Below are 18,648 nucleotides of genomic sequence, written 5' to 3'. Positions count from 1 at the left end.
ATATATATATATATATATATATATATATATATATATATATATATACACGTTCCAGTTGTTCATTTTTATATTTGGTTCAAGCTAGAAAATCATTCAACAGAACTATTAATTCATTGCGATCCTCTAATTGTTTCGAGCAATATGTAATTGTATGTTTTGTAATTGTTATTATATTATATATTTGACGCGAGTCACTGCGTCTCTCGATGCGCATTAGAATTACGCATCAGAATGAGCGAAATTTGCGATCACTTCGTTTCTGATAAATAATTCGCGTAGTTCGCGACCGTAATCTTCTACATTCTTCACGCATGTATTCACGGATGAAATTTCCGATGATTACGCGTGATACGATAACATACGATTATTAAAGCAATTATTAAATTAAAAAAAATTCAACTAGCTAATTATATATTTTGTTTGTTTATGCGACTGTTATTATTACGATCTTCACATTTTGCAGTTTTTAATCGTTTATGTATACATTTGCGTCGCGATTCTGCTTGCTTTATTCGCGTACAACGGTTCTTCAAAATAGAAAGTCTTCCATTACATTAAACTTCGCCGCTCTCTCCGCATTATTGATCCGAAAACAGACTTCGTGAATAATCTTGTATGGCGTTGATTGTTTACGCTATCATCGCGTTAAGATCGCAGTTTTGTTCGCGAGTGTTTACGAGATTTCGAGATATATCGGGCCGCGAAAAATTTCACGATATCGCCATGATTTATCGTAATATTTATGTTTACGTTTGCGTCGCGACTCTCTTGTGTTGCTTTGCTCGCGCAGCGTTCTCCTTCGAAATACAAAATCTTTCGTTATGTGGAACGTTATGTGTTAATGGAACTTCACCGAATTATCAGTTTGAAAGTAAACTGCGCAAATAGCCGGTATAGTCTCCGCAGAAATATTGCGGAGCTGTCTTCACAAAAGGAATGCTACATGGCGTTAATCTTTTACGCCATTATTGCGATCGCATCTTTAAGGTCGCATTGTTTTTATTCGCGAGTCACGAATGTTTCCAAGTATCGGGAAGTGTCATATCGTAAAAGACACTTATTTAACAGACTTGTATATGTCGATTTCACTTTCGCGTTTCGCTGATCAAATTCGTAAATCTTGTTCCGACACAAGTTGCAGCATTCCGTTGATACAATTACGTTCGCTATAGTTATTAAAGTGTGAACATCAGTCGCGTCGCGAACATAGTGAAGTGAAGTGCAATCAACAACCGGCAGAGCAACGACCTTCATCGATGGATCTGGCTAGACTTGACTGGTGGATTTGAGATGTTACGGACTTGTTGGTTCTAAACGTCGCGGGACGTCGATAGATTTCAACGCTAATTGGTGAGTGCTACATCCAACGCTTACAAAGTATTATTATACAGAGTACTTCAAGAAAAGTGTTAACGATTATACAGAAGTAACTTTTTTTCCATATAAGTATCAGTTTCTTTTAAGTAAATTCCCGATATATGCGTTAATACTTTTTTGAAGCACTCTATTCTGCATAATGCATGAGTAGAAATCGCATTAATCTCCAACTTAAAGAATAAGGGCTTTTGAAGTATATATCGAGTTGATCATTCAAAACTTCGGTGCAATTAAAAAAAAAATAGATTATTGATAAGTATACAAATAATACAGAGAACAATGCAGACAATATCTATGCATTAAACGTTCCCAAAGGGTTATAAACAACGATAATTGATAATTTGGTTGATTTTATTTCATTGCAATGCAATTGAGTTAATCCCGGTAAGAAATGTACCAAATGTTTTGACTGCCCAATATTATTGCCCTTATAACATTTGTGATCATGATATGACATTACTCGAGCCAAAATTTAGAATCTACCATGTCTCAGCAGTTGTCTGCTCTTCCAATAATGTTCCTTGGGCTGTAGGTTCTGTTCGAATCTGCCAATGCCTTTTTTTTATTTCTGCTTAATATTGCATTGAATCCAAATTTAAATCTACATCGGTACTAATATACAACTGCTATCTTTGTATTTATAATTCTTTCTTTCTTATTCTTTTTCAATTTTTAAATTTGATTAAAAATTTCATGACGACACACATACACACTTTTTTCAATATTTTTTCCCACATTGTCTTGAATATACTGACTGTCTTGGGGGTTAGTCATCGGTGACTAACATTACTATATTGTTGCATTTTATTTAATTGACACATAAACATAAGGAAAATTACATATAAAATAACGATAATTCAATATATGAGTCGATGAAACTATCTAATATACATATTCAACGCAAATGGCATTTATTTATTGTATTTTTAGTGGCTTAGACTTTAATTGAACTTTGAAATAATGCAAATCAGTCAATATGTTAATGTAGAATCTAAATTTCGACTCGAGTGATATATATGATATGATTATATACATGATAATATTTTATGATATTGCAATTATATATATTTTTTTTTATTATGATTATATATTTGATAAAATTTTATGATATTATGATTTTATATTTTATATTTTTAAGGTTTTTATATTTTTGATATTTAATGATATTATGATTTCTTGATAACATTTTCAACACAATTTAATACTCATATAATATATATGGAATATTATCCGCTTATTCTAGTCCGCGTATGCGGATTACCCGGATAATCCACATAATATCGAATGGTATGAATTTTCATTTAACTTATTGCGTACACAGAAGAAAGAAATTCTCTTGGAAAGTATCTTTGTTTTTGACATGTTCAATTTTCAAATAAGATTACAGCTGCATCAATACGTTTTATATTCAACAGATAATTAAATTAAATAATTTAAAATAATTAGAGATAATAAAAGATAATTAAAAATAATAAATAATTTAAAATAATTAATTTAATTAATAATTTATTCAAGATGACAAAATTCTTCTAACGAAGTTATTTTATTGCTTATATATGAAACAATGATATTAATTTTAGTATATCAGTTTTAAGTGGATATAGGAGAATCTAGGACATAACACACGCATACACACACACACACACACACATACTTAAAACTATTATATTTTCAATCTAGTGTTTCGTGCTTTCCATTAATAAAAATGATTTTTAAATAACAAGAGAGCACAGATTGAAAGTCCTTCGTTAAAACATATAAAGTATATTCTTGCAACTGTGACTTATCTTCGTTTAATATCATGCAACTTCATTTGAAGATTGATATCAAAAATAAAAATTCAAGAAATCCTTGTTTTCTAAACAAAAATGTCTCTTTTCTCTGTGCATAATTTATGTCTCTTCAAGTAATGCAACAAGTAACTAGGCGAGTATCTAGATGTTCTGACTTCTAGCGTTTTGCGTGAAATCATGAAACGACGCGAAATACGTGATTCGGGAGAGAACGATTTAAGATCTGTCGAAGAAGCGGCAATAACCCACTCAGTTACCATGACTCTGTTTGGTTAACGCTATTGGCGCGTGAAGTTACTTCGCCTTGCGTACGACAAAGTTATTAAATTCATCAGTGAATCGTGCCGACACAATAGCTCGAAGAATTGAATCAAGACGCGCGAAATCAATGCGGGAGGGACGAACAATCGACTAACTGAATAATTGACTTAAGACTTCGCCGCGGGCGCGCGAATAAATTCGCGCAACCTGCGTCGAATCGACGAAAGGGATGTCAAACCGCCGCGGCGTTCCGCCCTTCCCACCTGCCCCTCGCCCCGCGTAAATACGCTCTCTCGCGAGGTGCGCATTGATAGCCAAACTTGAAAGCAGCAAGTTTCGCAGGCGAGCGCACAATGTACTTTCGCGAAATACAATATCGCGTGAGCGCGTGCGACACTTAGCGTCAGCCGTCGAAAACGTCGCACAATACCGCGTTACGGTCGTGTAGCGTTGCGAGGGCGATTAGATCTCCGTTTCTGGCGCCACGTATCCCCCGGAAGGAAACGACCTCGCGAAGTTGCCGAAACATTCAGACCGACGGCCCGCGATCTCACTGTTGCTCGCTACGCGAACGGGGAAAGTAGTTATCGCGAGACGCGCGGCTCGGCGGACGACTCGCGATATTTTAACGCGGCCAGCCTGCTCCCGTTTGTGCCGTTTGTGCCTGCTCTCTTCTGTGCCATGCGATTGAATGTACGATTCAGAAATAATTTCGCAAAATATGCTCGTATTTAACTGCGACGCGCATTTAACGGTCGCAGTGCAGCGTTGGGCGTAAATCGCTTGAAGTGTTTTTTGACTGAAATAATCGTCAAATCGATAATCAGAATTATAATCAACCGTCATATTTGTAATCATGAATAATTCAATCAATTAGTGAAATTTATTAGTGTCTATAATATAAATTATACACTAATTAGTTAGTGAAAAATATTGATAAAATTAATTAGCATAGGATTACGTCAAAGTTCGATAAATAATTAATTTTATCGATTGATGAAATTATTTATGATTTTGTATACGACAATTGATTAATTTGATTATAGATTTGCCGATTATTTTAATCAAACAACATTTTAACCAATTAATATTCAACATTAGTAGAAATCTCTTACAGGAATCTTTCTGCTCCTACAACTGACTTTTTCATCTGTTTCTTATTCTTATTAGCAGACACTAATCAATTGTAAAAAATATTCTTTGATCAAAATAATCAACAGATTAATAATCAAAATTAATAAATTGTCACACATGTAATCACGAATAGTTTAATCGATTGAAGATATTAATTATTAATCAGCGTATAATTAATCACATCAAAGTTTGATTAATAATTAATTTCATCAATTGAAAAAATCATTTGTGATCTTACATATAACGATTAATTAATTTTGATTCTCAATTTGCAAAGATTATTTTAATCAGATGAAAATTTTAATTGTTTAATGCCTATCATTGTATGCAAATATGCAGCAGGGACGTTATATTAACAATTCTATCCTAGACGCTTTGTTTCACGAGGTATTTATTCTTCAGGGAATAGAATCATCGATATCATAAAAATTCGCGGAGAATTGATTCGCAACACCGACGGGCACGCGTCACTAAACGTCGGAATAAACTTCTAATGCATGTCGAATACTCTCAGCTTCTCTCTTTCTCTCCCCTATCGAGTCTATCGAAAAACAGAGCTCGCCAATTGGATCGAGGCCATCGCTATGCGCGCGGCAGCGATGATGACGCTCTGCCGGTGTCGGCGATGTTGTTGGCGGTGTGGTGGTGCACCGTCAGTGGTGCAGGCCCATTGTTCATCAGACACAAAACAGTCGGCGTACAAAGTGGCTGCTGCGTTCGCTGCGGAGAAGGCGAAGCCGAGGCGAGTCGCTGGGCGACGCGGGGAACGGAGGCGGATGGGATGGGAGGAATAGTGCAGCGCGATAGAGAGAGAGAGAGAGAGAGAGAGAGAGAGAGACAGAATAGCGTGGAGTCGAGAGTGGTGATCGCGAGAAAGAGAGAGAGAGAGAGAGAGGAGGAAGACGGAGGTAACGAGAGAATCACAGTGGTATCAGAGGGTGGGTATTGTCTACACAGAGCTAATCAAAACCAGCCCTTTCAACACACCCTTCCCCTTAGCCCCTTCGCGGACCAACACATGCGCGAGGTAGCCGCGTACGCACGGGATGCTGTGCACGAACACACGCGCGCATGTACGCGGCTCCACGTAAATAAGAGCGCGTACGAAGGCGAATTCACGAGCGGAGTGAATCCGTCACTTCGTGGATTTTGTTTTGTGCCGAGGCCACCGAAAGTTGAACGTGAGCGAAAGTCACTGGAGCACGTGTAAATGTAAATTTTAATTCGGAACACCCGTGCCTTTTCATTCAGGCTTCCTCGCCTGCAGGATCATCGGGGATTGCTTAATCACAGGAGCTTTATAGGGAAATCCATCCGCCGGTTTCTCTCTTATCGGCGCGTAAATCTGGAATCGCGCGGCTATCTATCGGTGTCCCGGGCGTTCGTAAATATTTCAGCGTGCACTTGACTTTTAGGCCGCGAGTTTATAAGTGCGCGCACGCGCGTGCCGAAGTGCACGGCGAAAATTCGCGCGTCGGAGAATATGCGCGGCAGGTACGCGAGAGAGCGTGAATATATTCGCACTTGCTATTTATTCCCGCGCGTGTACGAGCTCTACTTATCGCCCGTGAGTTATTGAGTATACACCCCCGGAGTTAGAGCTGAACGTGCTCGTGTATGCATTTCCAATTCTTTACTGTCAATAATACAATTTGCTCTGCCCAGAAAATATAATCTCATTTTTAGCGGAATTTCTTTAGTATATGAGAATTTAGAGAATATTTCTTTCTCTTTTCTTTAAGAGAATTTTTCTAAAATTAAAATGAAAATAATTGGAAGCACAATAATTTTAAAAGAATTTCGTCTTTTATTTACAATAAAAATCTTGTTCTTAATGAAAATAGATACTAGAAGTAAAAATTCTTAATAGAAGTATATAAAAAGATAGTAAATATTTACTTTAGATATTTTTTCTCTCAGTATAGAAATTTCTCCTAATAAAGGACATTCCGCCTTAAATAAATATATTTCCCTTGATTCAAAAGGAAAGATAGAATAATATTTAATAGATTTTCGATCAATAGTTCACTTGAAATTAGAGTTCTTTCTTTAGGTATCACACACATCCTATAAATTATAATCTTATTCTTAAAGGATAATCTCTATACGACCTCAAGATAATTCTTCTAAAACTAAAAGGAAAATATTTTAAATATTCACAATTTTTAAGTTTTTAAAGTTAAAGGAATTTTATTCTTAATTGACAGTACAAGTCTTGTTCTTAATAGAAATTTCTTCTGCTAAAAGGACATTTTGCTTCAAGTAAATATATTTCTTTTGATTTAAAAGGAAAAAACGTTGGAGTAATATCTATTATATTTTCGATTCAAATAGAAAAGGAATTCTCTTTTAAATAAAAGTTTTCGTTTAGAATATGGAATTACAGAACATAATATCTTGCAACTAAAGTTCTTCTTTTGGATGTTACAATATTTATGTTTTGATTTTAGAAGAGTTCTCTCTCCTTCCCTTCCTTTCTCTCTCTCTCTCTCTCTCTCTCTCTCTCTCTCTCTTTCTCTCTCTTTCTTTCTCTTTTAAGGCCATATATAAAAATAGGATTATATCTTCTTAAATTTAATTATACATTTTTTGGATGTACCCAGATAACATAATGTCTAAAATCGGGACATAAGACGTCTTAAAGATAATCTTTAAGACGCCTTAAAGACATTTATACGTAAATTGTTTGAAAGACACTTTAAAGATGATCTTTAAGACATCTTATGTCCCGATTTTAGACATTATATTGTCTGGATAGGAACAATGGTTTTTACACTTCCGAGAGCATTCTCTCGACATTATTAAATATCGTCGTTGTATTATTAATTATTATTACACTCATGTTTTAGACTTCTGCGATATAGGGTGAAATACTTGATCTGACTCTCGGGTTGGTGGTGCGTTCTTCATGTATTTGTTTCCGACGTTTCGTGAACATTTCAGTCCACTTCTTCAGGAGACTTCTTCAGAAGAAGAACTGAGTCTCAGATCGTCTTTCTACTGAAGAAGCCTCTTGAAGAAGTGGACAGGAATGTTCACGAAACGTCGGAAACAAATCTATAAAAAACGCTTCCTAACTCGGAAGCCAGATCAATAATTGTTATTATTATAATTATAACTAATCATTATATTATTAATCGCGCACAATCGAAAATCGCGAGCTTCTTAGAAATCCAAAAGTTTCGAGGCATACATTCGATAGTTCTTAACTCGCAGCGAGAGATAAGCGGCGTATTCGATCACGTCCGCGATTACTCACAAGCCGTTAACATCTCCAGGAATTATGGACCCTCGAAAGCGTTTAGCCAAGGGGACACAATAACAGTTTCGCCAAATGAAGGTTCATCGGCCGATTGTATGATAGTTCCAGCGCCGTTAATAGAACACACGGGCCTCCGCAAGTACGAATGCGACACTCGTAAAGCTTGGTCCGCACTCGCGGCGATGGTTATGAGGAGAACGATAGGGCGGATGAGAAAGCCAGATAACGTTTCTAATTTCCGAAACGAACCGCCGCCACGTAGTCGCAAAACACTTGTTCGAGGTGTCGAATTTGCACGATCGAATGTGCCTCCTTTTTGGATGTCCACGCTAAATGCGCCGTTTTCCGCGAGTCGTGAACAATATTTTCTTACTCAAAAAGAATAAGAATCTCATCCTTAGAGGAATTCTTTTATATATAGGAGACTGAGTTTAGGTGACCTCGGGAGTATGTTATTCGTGTGTTTTCTTTAGAATTTATCTTGAGAGGAACAGTGGATACAAAATCGCGAAATTCTTTTAGAACATAGATACTTTTTCCTGCGTTTCATTAAAATTGAAATAACATTACAGTTAAAAATTGGCAAAAACTGGTTTAATAGTAGCAAAGTAAATTTTTGAGCCCTTCGATATATTTTATATTAATAGTAAATTTAATAATCTCCATCGTGAGTGAATAAAGTTAGGCGACATGTTAATAGTTAGGATAAAGTTTCTTGCAAGTGTATAATACTTTGTTTCAGATAATAAAAGCAATGTTCATTCATAAAATAATTGAAATCGAGCATATGGGCGAATGAGGTTAAGTTGACTCATAATTTAGAGTTGCTAGAAGTCTCTGGCGGAGACCCCGGAACTACTAATCAGAATACATAGTTTATATGTGGCCTTCTTACCTTCTGCAATTATTGGGCAATTGAACCTGGTACTAGGACGAGATGGATATGTTGCTACACGTCTATATGTTGGTTATTACAAAACAAACGGTTACGATATACGATTAACCGTAGCGGCCATTAACAAATAGAAAAAGACTTTCTATCATGTTTGTACATTAGTTATCTGAGAAGTTGTAACTTCAATATTCTAAAATATAGGACATGTAGCCCCAGCTTTTCAGGAAGAATATGTTTACTTGATGTAGAATATACTGATTTACATCTTTTTTATAAGTAAGATAAATTATAACATATGCAATAAAATAAAAAAAGGAGGATAAAAAGATTTTGACTGTATATAAAAAAATTGAATATTCTAGAATATTTTTCTGGAATCAAAAGGAAAATATTCTAAGCATAATATTCATAAAGTTAAAAGAAATATCGTCTTTTATCTACAGTCAAAATCTTTTTATTCTCCTTTTTTTATTCTATTATATGTTATACTTTTATTTTATTTATAAAAAAATAAATCAGTATATTTTGTTTTAAATAAATATATTTTCCTTGATTCAAAGAAAAAAATTAATATTTAGTAAATTTCTGATTAATGATCTATTTTATTAAAAGAAACACTCTTTTGGTGAAAGTTTTCGCTTAGAATATAGGAAGGTTACAGGAAGTAGCACATTGCAATTAGAGTCTTTTTTTAGTGTTCTTGAGCAATTGACATGGAAACAATAACACAGGTTTCATTTGTCATCGCACGCTAAAGATCTCAGAAAAGTTGTGAAAACCTAAAATCCAAAATCAGAAAACATCGCGACTCGCATTTGACGCGTTGCAAGTCGACCACAACACGATAAATCCGCGAGGTTGGATGCAAGCTCGAGATTGCAGATCGCAACCTCAGGTTACTCGGAATCGGGGCTGTTTTGCGGCGGTTCACGGGCAAACGAGGGGGCCCGCGACTCGCGTTGTCCACGGGGTTCTGGGAGGCGGTGTAGGGCAGGGGCGAGTGTGTGTTTCATAAAGTTAGATGTGCCATTCGTATTTGCCAAGGGTGGCTGTGGCAGCGGCACGCCGGAGAGAGAGTGCGGGTTGTATCTCTAACTCGAGCGCCTATAACATCCATATCTATATCCCACGTACCGGGTGTCCAATAAATCTATTACCCGCTCCCGTGGGAGTGAAGGCGGCGGCGGCGACGGCGATGTGGCGGTGTGGCGAGCGCAATACAAACGAACGCACTCACGCACCCACGCACACGTTCTCCACACCCAGCCATATGGAGCGCATGAAGGATCGCTCGGATGCGCGTCTATCCACGTTATGACTTCCAAGGCAGGAGAGAGCTACGCGAAAGGCGATCGCGCGACTCACCGCAACGTCGCCGGGCGTCCTCCGCTTCTTTCGCCAAGGCCGTCGCCTACCTCGACGCCCCCCGGAGCGGTATCTATATTCGTTTTCGCGACGTCTTGCGGAACGAACGCGTCCCGTCGCGCGGAAAGTTTTTGTTTTCACGTGCCTGACCATTCCTACTGTCTGGAAGGCAGATCCCTTTTACACGCGTCGCCCTTAATATTGAAATAGTAGGATGAGTCTGACTGAGATGAGGCATAGCTAAAAGAAGATTGAACGTTGCGAGAGCAAATGTGAAATATCACCAGAATAGATATCACAGAAATAGGGCTTCTAGTCAAGTGTCGCGCACAATTTGATTCATCTTTTTTCAGATTAGATTACTGGAGAGAGAAACAGAGAGAGAGAGAGGGAGAGGGAGGATGAAAGAAAGATAGTACTATCATATAACATTTATTAAGGCTCCAGAACCGTGATCTAGTTATGAGTAACGCATTAAAACCAATGACATATCGGACCTTTACGGGGTAAGAAATCTTACTCCCTCGAGGACGCTATGATTGCGTATCATTACAAGGACAGAGCGCGACTCGCGGGGAATCGGGCCGTAGAGAACGCGGAGGAAGTCACTTTCCGAGCAATTATCCCGGGGAAGAGAGTCCGCACGTGGGCGACTCGAGAGCCACGACGATAACCGTCGATGTGGCTGCTTGCGGACGCGGACTTGTTGCCCGAGCAAACGAAGAAGAAGTCGAGGACTTCGTCGTGAAGGGAAGTCGCTGAAGAGCCGGGCGATCTACGCAGTAGGAGGGAAGGGGAGGGACGGCAGGGCACGGCACGGTAATACTTGCGGCGGGAGGCAGGGTGCCTGTTCTCGCTCCGGAGAATAAAACCCGGGAGATTGTCATTGCGCTGAAGAGGTCCGGGCGTATAACAATGACAGCGGCTGACGCAGCGCACCGCGGTTGCAGATCATCCCTGGATATTAAAAAGTCGGACCGCGCGACTCTCTTGCCGTCTTCATTCAGCGGCGGCCATCCGCCACCACTCTCTTTTCTCTCTCTCTCTCTCTCTGTCTCTCACGAGAGCGTCGCTTTCGCGAGAAGAGCGCGGCGAACCGATACCGCGAGGGGTTGCTGCTGCTGCTGCTACCACCCCCTGCCTTGTCTTCTGCTCTTGTGAAAACAATGGCGAGCACTTGGCGATTTCGTGTCATCGACTCGCGACGGGGTAGCTTTCCGTTCTTTCCCCTGCCGCGCAGTCGATTACCACCGGCGGGGGTGGCAAGGGGTGTAATTTCGATCGGCTCGAGATCCGGCGAGACGTCGCTCAAATACGCGAGGCGAGATCTGCTGGAAAATACGCGCTCGCGATTGTTATCTTATAACCAACGTCGCTCGGGGAGCTAACATCCTCTGTTTGGTACCTCGCATCTTCTTCCACTCTCTCTCTCCTCGTTTCGGCCGTAAGTAGGATGGTGATTTAGAAAAAGAAACGGCATTCCGTTGGGCTGAGAGCTTATTCAATTGAGATTGGCAGGCAACCGTCTTCGTGTTTCACGAGGGCGATCGCGAGGGTGGTGGGCGAGGAAGAAAGGGGTTCTGGTCGGATTCCCGGGATGACTTCGACATAAACGGATACGTCGATGCCGACGCGCGGAGGCTGACGATTGCGCCGGGGGGTTGTATTGACATTCCCGCGCCGCGGCGGCCTCGGGACGTCTTTGTTCGATGACGGGGCACCGCTGATGAGGATTTGACCCGCGATGTATCGCGGCCGCCGATAAGGATAATAATGCGCGCTTATTGCGAGCGATGAGGGAGCTCTCTCTCTCTTTCTCTCTCTCTCTCTCTCTCTCTCACTCACAGGGGATGTCTCATGGGGATGACTGTGGGTGAAATTTGTACGCTTCGGATCGTTCTCTCCGAAATTGCCAGCGTTTCTTTACCCCCTCCTCCGGTCGCGACGCATCGAAGGGATGAACCGACGAATCACAATGTGATGGAAAAGAGGAAATTTTCAATCAAATTCCCACTGTATATTATTATAAAACTAACGTGGAATATTTCATCTTTCTGTTTTTAATTTCAAGTTATATTCATTCGTTAATTATACAATGAGCCTCTTTGTATCGAGTATTCGACATTTTGTATCGAGTATATCGAGTATTGGATATTAACTTTCTTAGGGATGATTTAAAATGATTGTGCGGTTCCCCTCTAGGATAAGGTTTTAAATGAGTATATTTGAATTTCCCTCCTTTTTATTACTATTCACTCTGAAGAATTTAAAAAAATAGAATACAAAACATATCCTATTTGTATTTATTACGAATTAAAAAACAATACAACAGTTCAAGTACATATTAATCTTTTCAGTGATGATTTAAGATATTTAGATTTCTCTCCTTTCTTTAATATTATTTTCTTTGAAGAATTTTAAGATATGAAATATATCTAATTTGCATTTACTGCTGGTTAACAATGCAATAGTTTGAGTAAATAAAAAAGATTGAATATTTCACTACGGATTTTTTTCCGTGCATGTATCACTTGAAGGATTAATCAATGAAAATGTTTTGTGAGCAAAATATTCGGTAATTAAAATTAATCAATCGTTATGTATAAAATCACAAATATTTGTATCGGATGGGGAAATTAATTATTAACTAAATTATAATATAATAAATATAACTAATATAATTAATTATTAACTAAATTTTGATGTGATTTACACGTTGATTAATAATTACTTTTGTTGGTTCATTAAATTACTTGTGATTACATATGTAATAATTGATTAATTTTACTCATTAATTTGCCGGTTATATTGATCAAAGAAAATTTTGATCGGTTAATACTCGACACTGGTACCTTCTGAATATATTTGCGGCGTGATATTTCGGGATACCCGAAAATCCGACTTGTAAAACTCGAGGACACCGAGTGATTGAGTTCTTGGGAAAAAAGGGGAAAGGGGACGAAGGACTTCATCACATGGGAGATTATTTTCGGTTTCATTAACGTCATTTCCTCCGACACGTCGCTTCACTTCCTCGCCGCGAATCACGCCGCTGTATGAGCGGCTGCGGTGGTACCCCGGCCCTCTCGAGAGAAATGAAATATTTCCATCGGATCCGCCGCGATAATCCATCTAGCGTGTGCGTGCGCTCCCGCACGTGCACGCACGCATGCATCGCTCGCGATTACCTCTGATGTAGGAATTCATCAGGACGCTTCTCGTGAAGTATTCAGGGACACATTGAATTAATACCGATTAGCGTGGCATCGTTGCGACGGTCCTGTTAATGGTCGTCCGAATGGCGACGTTGCGCCGGTGATGAGAGCGCCCGAGAATTATCTGTCGCTTCGCGAACACGCCGCGTCGAAAAGAGGGGAAAGACTTCGATTAACGAGATGTTGATCATGCGAGGTGCATCAATGTCACCGGCTACAAGCACATTCTTACCGTGATCGCGCTGGATTCGTGTTGCTCATGGCATCATACTCGACTAGGAATCTATTCCATTCCCTGATCTTGATCAGACTGATCCAAATCAATTGTCTGGTTTGCATAAGGCGATATTATCGAGTCCTCATAAGTCACGTAATGCAGCGTAGCAATCAGATTCATGCTGATAATAAATATTATCAATAATTAGGGCGTTATTAAACTTTATAATCTGGCCGGTTTGTGCAGTCTTTGAATTAGAGTTTTTTCGTGTTTATCAAAGGATAAATTGGCAAGAAATATAAAACTCCTGGCGCGCCATTATACTGAAAAATTAGTTTTGTATTTGAAATTAAACTATTTGATGCATATATGATTTGGATTATATGTTTCTTACTTGTGCAAGTACGTATTTATGTAAAGCACATATAATTATTGAGAAAGTAAAATACACAGCGGCTATTAAATTTTGTGGTTGTAATTAGTAGATTTGGTTGATCCCATTTTTTTTAGTCTCATGTACCAAATTTTTCTTCCGGCAACAAAATTCTTTTTTCAATATATGGTGACCTTCATACAGTAACTTTTCCTTTAAATTGATTTTTTGCTTATTCAATCATCGATAAATTTTTTTTTATATCAACAAATGAAAGAATATCAATTTATTTATTTTTGTGACAATATTATATATTATTGTAATAAAATAGTCAGAATATAAAAGAAAATATCAATTATATAAATTTATATAAATTTTGTAATATATTATTAGAGAAACATTAAAAATTTGTATGACATAAATATAATTGCGTATTCAGTTATTTATTTTTATTGTATTAAATTTTTTATTTAAAAAAACTTTCAAAGTTTCCATATTTTTAAAAGTTTTACTGATTTGTGTGAAAAAGGTGGGTAATATATGTGATATAATAATAATGAAAATAATAATAAGAAAAAGAAGAATTGTAGTTGGGTAATACATGTAATATAATGATAATGAAAATAATAATAATAATAATAATAAGAATTGTAGTTATGTTTCACATAATTGCTGCTACGCCATTATAGTGAATTGTAAGTATTAATAATCAGAATCCCGCAACACCACCTTATACAAATCAGATAACTGATTTGCTATTTTAGGTTTTCGTGGTTATCCAATATATTTGTTTTCTAGACTTGATCTAGAATCGCATCTTATTTAATTTCGACTTTTCGTAAATATTTTAGTTCACTTCTTCAGAGAGCAGAGCGACATGAAACCTGAAGAAGTGAACTGAAATGTTCACGAAATGTCGAAACCAAATACACGGAAGACACGGTCTAAATCAGATAACTGGTTGAGATTAATCTGACCAGGAACATGGGATCAATTTCTAGTCTGGTACAGCATATCACCAGGCTGTTTCTTGCTCACATGTCATAAACTCAACGCGTTCGCGTACACACGTCGCGAGCGGGATGCAACTGCACGCATCGTTCGCGCAGATAGGGGGATGTTTCAGGGGCCGCGTATCGCTCGCTGCGAATATAAGCACAAGGACATACGCGTTCGCGAGCTGCAGCTTCAGCGCTCGTTTCGGGGGGCAGGGAAATCGCGCGAGTACGAGGCGCGAGTAACACAGCGAGCAGTTATCGCATTGGTACATTGAGGGTCGTCGAAAATTCGGTGCAAGAGTGCCGGTGCGGGCACTCGACGAGCCCGGGGAGAGAGATGACCGGGGGGGATAGGCCGCGCCGCGCCGCGCCGCATCGCATTGCATTGCATTGCACTGCACCGCATCCGGCAATGCAACCGTGCATCGTTTGTCCGTGCGCGCGCGCTCGCGCGGTGTGCGTATGCGGAATCATGCAAATGTGACGCGTGTGTGATGCTCGTGTGGCCCGTGACGTCTAGTGCCCTGGCGATGACGTTTACTGCAACCACGCCCTGTCCGTGCTCGTCCGGCGTCCATCCTCGACAGGCATCGACCTCCTTAATTACCAAGGATTCGGCTAACGATCTGGCCAATTACATCTTTCGAGCGGACCCATGCGACGCGACGCGGCGCGCCGTGGTCGCGATGGACGCGCGTGTATAATTGATAATCAATGACGTATCGAAACGACCGATCGCGAAGATCCCGACCGCCGTTGGTTACGACCGTCACACGCCACGTGCACTGACAAAAAGGATTCTGCTGACGAAAATTTGGACAATAGAATCAAAATTTACTTAAAATCAAATAAATATTTAGTAACTGCAACTAAAACATTTTTTAAATTGTCACCATATATATTTTACTTTTTCAATAATAGATGTACTTGATTTTAGTAAAAATATAGTAATACCAATCAAGTCGTATGCACCAAATATTTTAGTTCCAAATGCAAAAATTATTATTGCAGTGTAAGCTTCAATAAAGCCTTCCTTGAGAGAGAATATAATCTTATATTTAGCAGAATCTGCCCCCCCCCCTCTCTCTCTCTCTCTCTCTCTCTTCCTTCTACATGGTTCTAAAAGGATTTTTCGAAAATTCAAAAGAAAATATCCTAAGTACAATATTCTTAAAGTTGGAAGAATTTCATCTTTTACCTACTGTACGTGAGTCTTGCTCTTAATAGTTATTTCTTCTAGTAAAAGATTGGATCAACCAGATTTGTGAGCTAACTATATTATTTTTATTGTGTATAGTAGATTTCCGACTAGTAGTCTATTACAAGAGGAATACTCTTTCGGCCAAAGTTTTCGCTTAAAATATAGAATTATAGGAAATAGCACCTTGCTACTAGAGTTTTTTTTTGGAGGTTAGAATATTTTTTTCTTGGTCTTAATAGATCTTCTTGAGGCATATATAAAAATAAGATTATATTTTTGGGTGTTAATATTTACTAGGCCAAAAATTATACTAATCTTTTTTTAGGTATTCTGCTCCAAATAAATTTCTCTTGATTTTGAAAAGAAAAAGAAGTTAAAATAATATTTAGTAGATTTTTTATTAATAGTCATTAGAAGAATATTCTTTTGGCATAAATTTTTGCTTAGAATATGGAATTACGAGGAATAGCAATTAGGATTTTTATTCTTTTGCATTAGAATATCATTCTTTTGGAGAAGAATTTTTTTGAAGCTGTAACGTAAACGAAAAGATTCTGCTAAGAATGACCTAATACTTTTTTGACTTATGATGTTATATGTAAAGTTTTCGAAAGAATACACAGGAAAATAAATTTTAGTTCGGGTCCCTAAGTAACAGATAATTCAGTTACACTAATGGAGTTGTTCTTTCTGTATATATAAACCGAATAATCAACAGTCATGAAAGCCTTTCTACATCTATCGCAATGTTAGCACACTCGACGTAACCATGATTGCAAGAGATGGCTTCACTTCAATCATTGCAAAAACGACGCCTATCAGGAACATTAGTGGCATAGTGTCTGTATCAATAACGCTTCTGATTGTCCGTTGCGATGCCAGACAAGCGTCGTATATGTAACAGTTGAAGTTGAGCCAACTTTTGCGGTCATTATCGCGAGATGTGTTGTGTCTGCTTGCAACTGGCACTGCAGTGTGTGTAAAAGGGTTTTAATATACGTGTGTATTCAGATAACTCGTGTGATTGTTGAGAGACCATTGAATCAGTGAATCAGTTTGGACTCGGTCAAAATTAATTGATTACTAGGAATCGGCTCCAGCAAAAGTGCTTTACAAAGCTCAGTGTATCGGTGCTTGCGAAACGAGCGAATAATGTTCGCAAAAGCGCCGGTGGAAACTTTGAATGGCGTTCCGCATGGCAAATGCAGGCTCGGGGTGACTTTATTTTACACTCGATTTCGGGCCGGGAGCATAATGATCTCGCGGCGATATTGATTAACGGCGTGCGACTTGCATCGAATCGCGAGTCAATTGCGCATAATGGACGGCGGGGCGCGTTGTTGCTGAAGGACGACGGAGTTCGAGCGGCCGGCACGAGAGACGGCGAGTAATAAATAAGCAACGGATTAATGCGCGCCGGTTCGGCCGTGCGCGGCACTTTGATCGAATTACGGGTTCGGACGACGCGTGTTGTCGAGTCCATCGCAGTTGCTGCACTCTCCGCTGGCGGGCGGGCCGCCGATCGCGCGGAAAGACGCGTCGACAGACCGCGAAAATAGTACACGCACGGCCGTAAATCAACGCGCCCGGGCGATTAATTTGCCGACGACTCCTCGCGGACCGATACCCCCGGCCGGGCATTTTTGCGCGGCGACAGGCCGCTCGCGGGAATGACGTCCGGCGACTTGGCGCGGATGCTAATAAATTGTTCACGCGATGTGACGGGACAAGAGCAATGAACGATAATCCGATTTCCTCTCCGCGGAGCCTCTTAAAATACATGCGCGAGCGCATCTGGTCTCACCAAGCCCCGGGAAATATTGTCATTCGCGAATTTAGCTCGAAAGATATTACGTGAGGACCGCGGGATACCTTCGACTTCTCTTTAAATAACACGTGGTTTTCTGAAAGCGTCAGCTGTATCCTGAAAGCTCCAACTTCTAATCGCTTGCGCGAAGATATCAATGTCGCGATACTGATACACTGCCCTCAGTGCCTCCGCACTCGGAGAAAAAGAAAAATGGTGGCAATTATGCAGGTGACAACTGCATGACTTTTGTATGCAGAATTATGCATATAATGTATATAGTTTGAGAAACTATATATTTTGTGATTATCGTAATTATTAAGTCTAATATAATACACACTATAATATAAATACATACATAAATAAGTATAAATAAATATAATAAATTATCTTTAGAAGAATCCCTCTTCTTGTATTATATATATAAAGGGAATTTTTGTAAGATCCTTTTCCTGGAAACTAAATACATAGCAAAATTGAAAGAAATTTATATGAAAAAAGAAACTATAATATTCTCTCCGTAACATAATATTTTCTATTCTGTTACTGTAGCTATTCTATTACTAATCCTATAGTCAGAATGTGTGTTATTAATCTTACATCAATTCTAAATGAAAATCTCACGTAGTTGCCACCAACATATCTCTTTTTCTCTGAGTGCACTTATAGTTATATATAGCTAACACAAAATCCAGTGCAATCAAACGGATATATATATATATATATATATATATATATATATATATATAT

At 38.9% G+C, this 18,648-nt stretch overlaps 1 protein-coding gene across 3 annotated transcripts in view; it reads left to right on the top strand.

The window, feature by feature from the left end:
• The window catches only part of LOC116844494, a 163,320-nt gene that overhangs the window by 5,181 nt on the left and 139,491 nt on the right, over positions 1-18,648 (top strand). For 2 of the 3 annotated variants that reach the window (XM_032816058.1, XM_032816057.1), the window contains exon 4: positions 865-1,350. The exons of the other annotated variant lie outside the window; for it this stretch is intronic. The gene's annotated coding sequence lies outside the window, so the exon portion shown is untranslated. The remainder of the gene's footprint in view (positions 1-864; positions 1,351-18,648) is intronic. 3 annotated transcript variants of the gene reach the window in all.

This window comes from Odontomachus brunneus, unplaced genomic scaffold, assembly GCF_010583005.1.
Source record: "Odontomachus brunneus isolate Ranch 3 - 2012 unplaced genomic scaffold, Obru_v1 Obru_scaffold_042, whole genome shotgun sequence".
NCBI classification, from domain to species: Eukaryota; Metazoa; Arthropoda; class Insecta; order Hymenoptera; family Formicidae; genus Odontomachus; species Odontomachus brunneus.
This window is presented reverse-complemented; position numbering and strand designations above follow the sequence as displayed.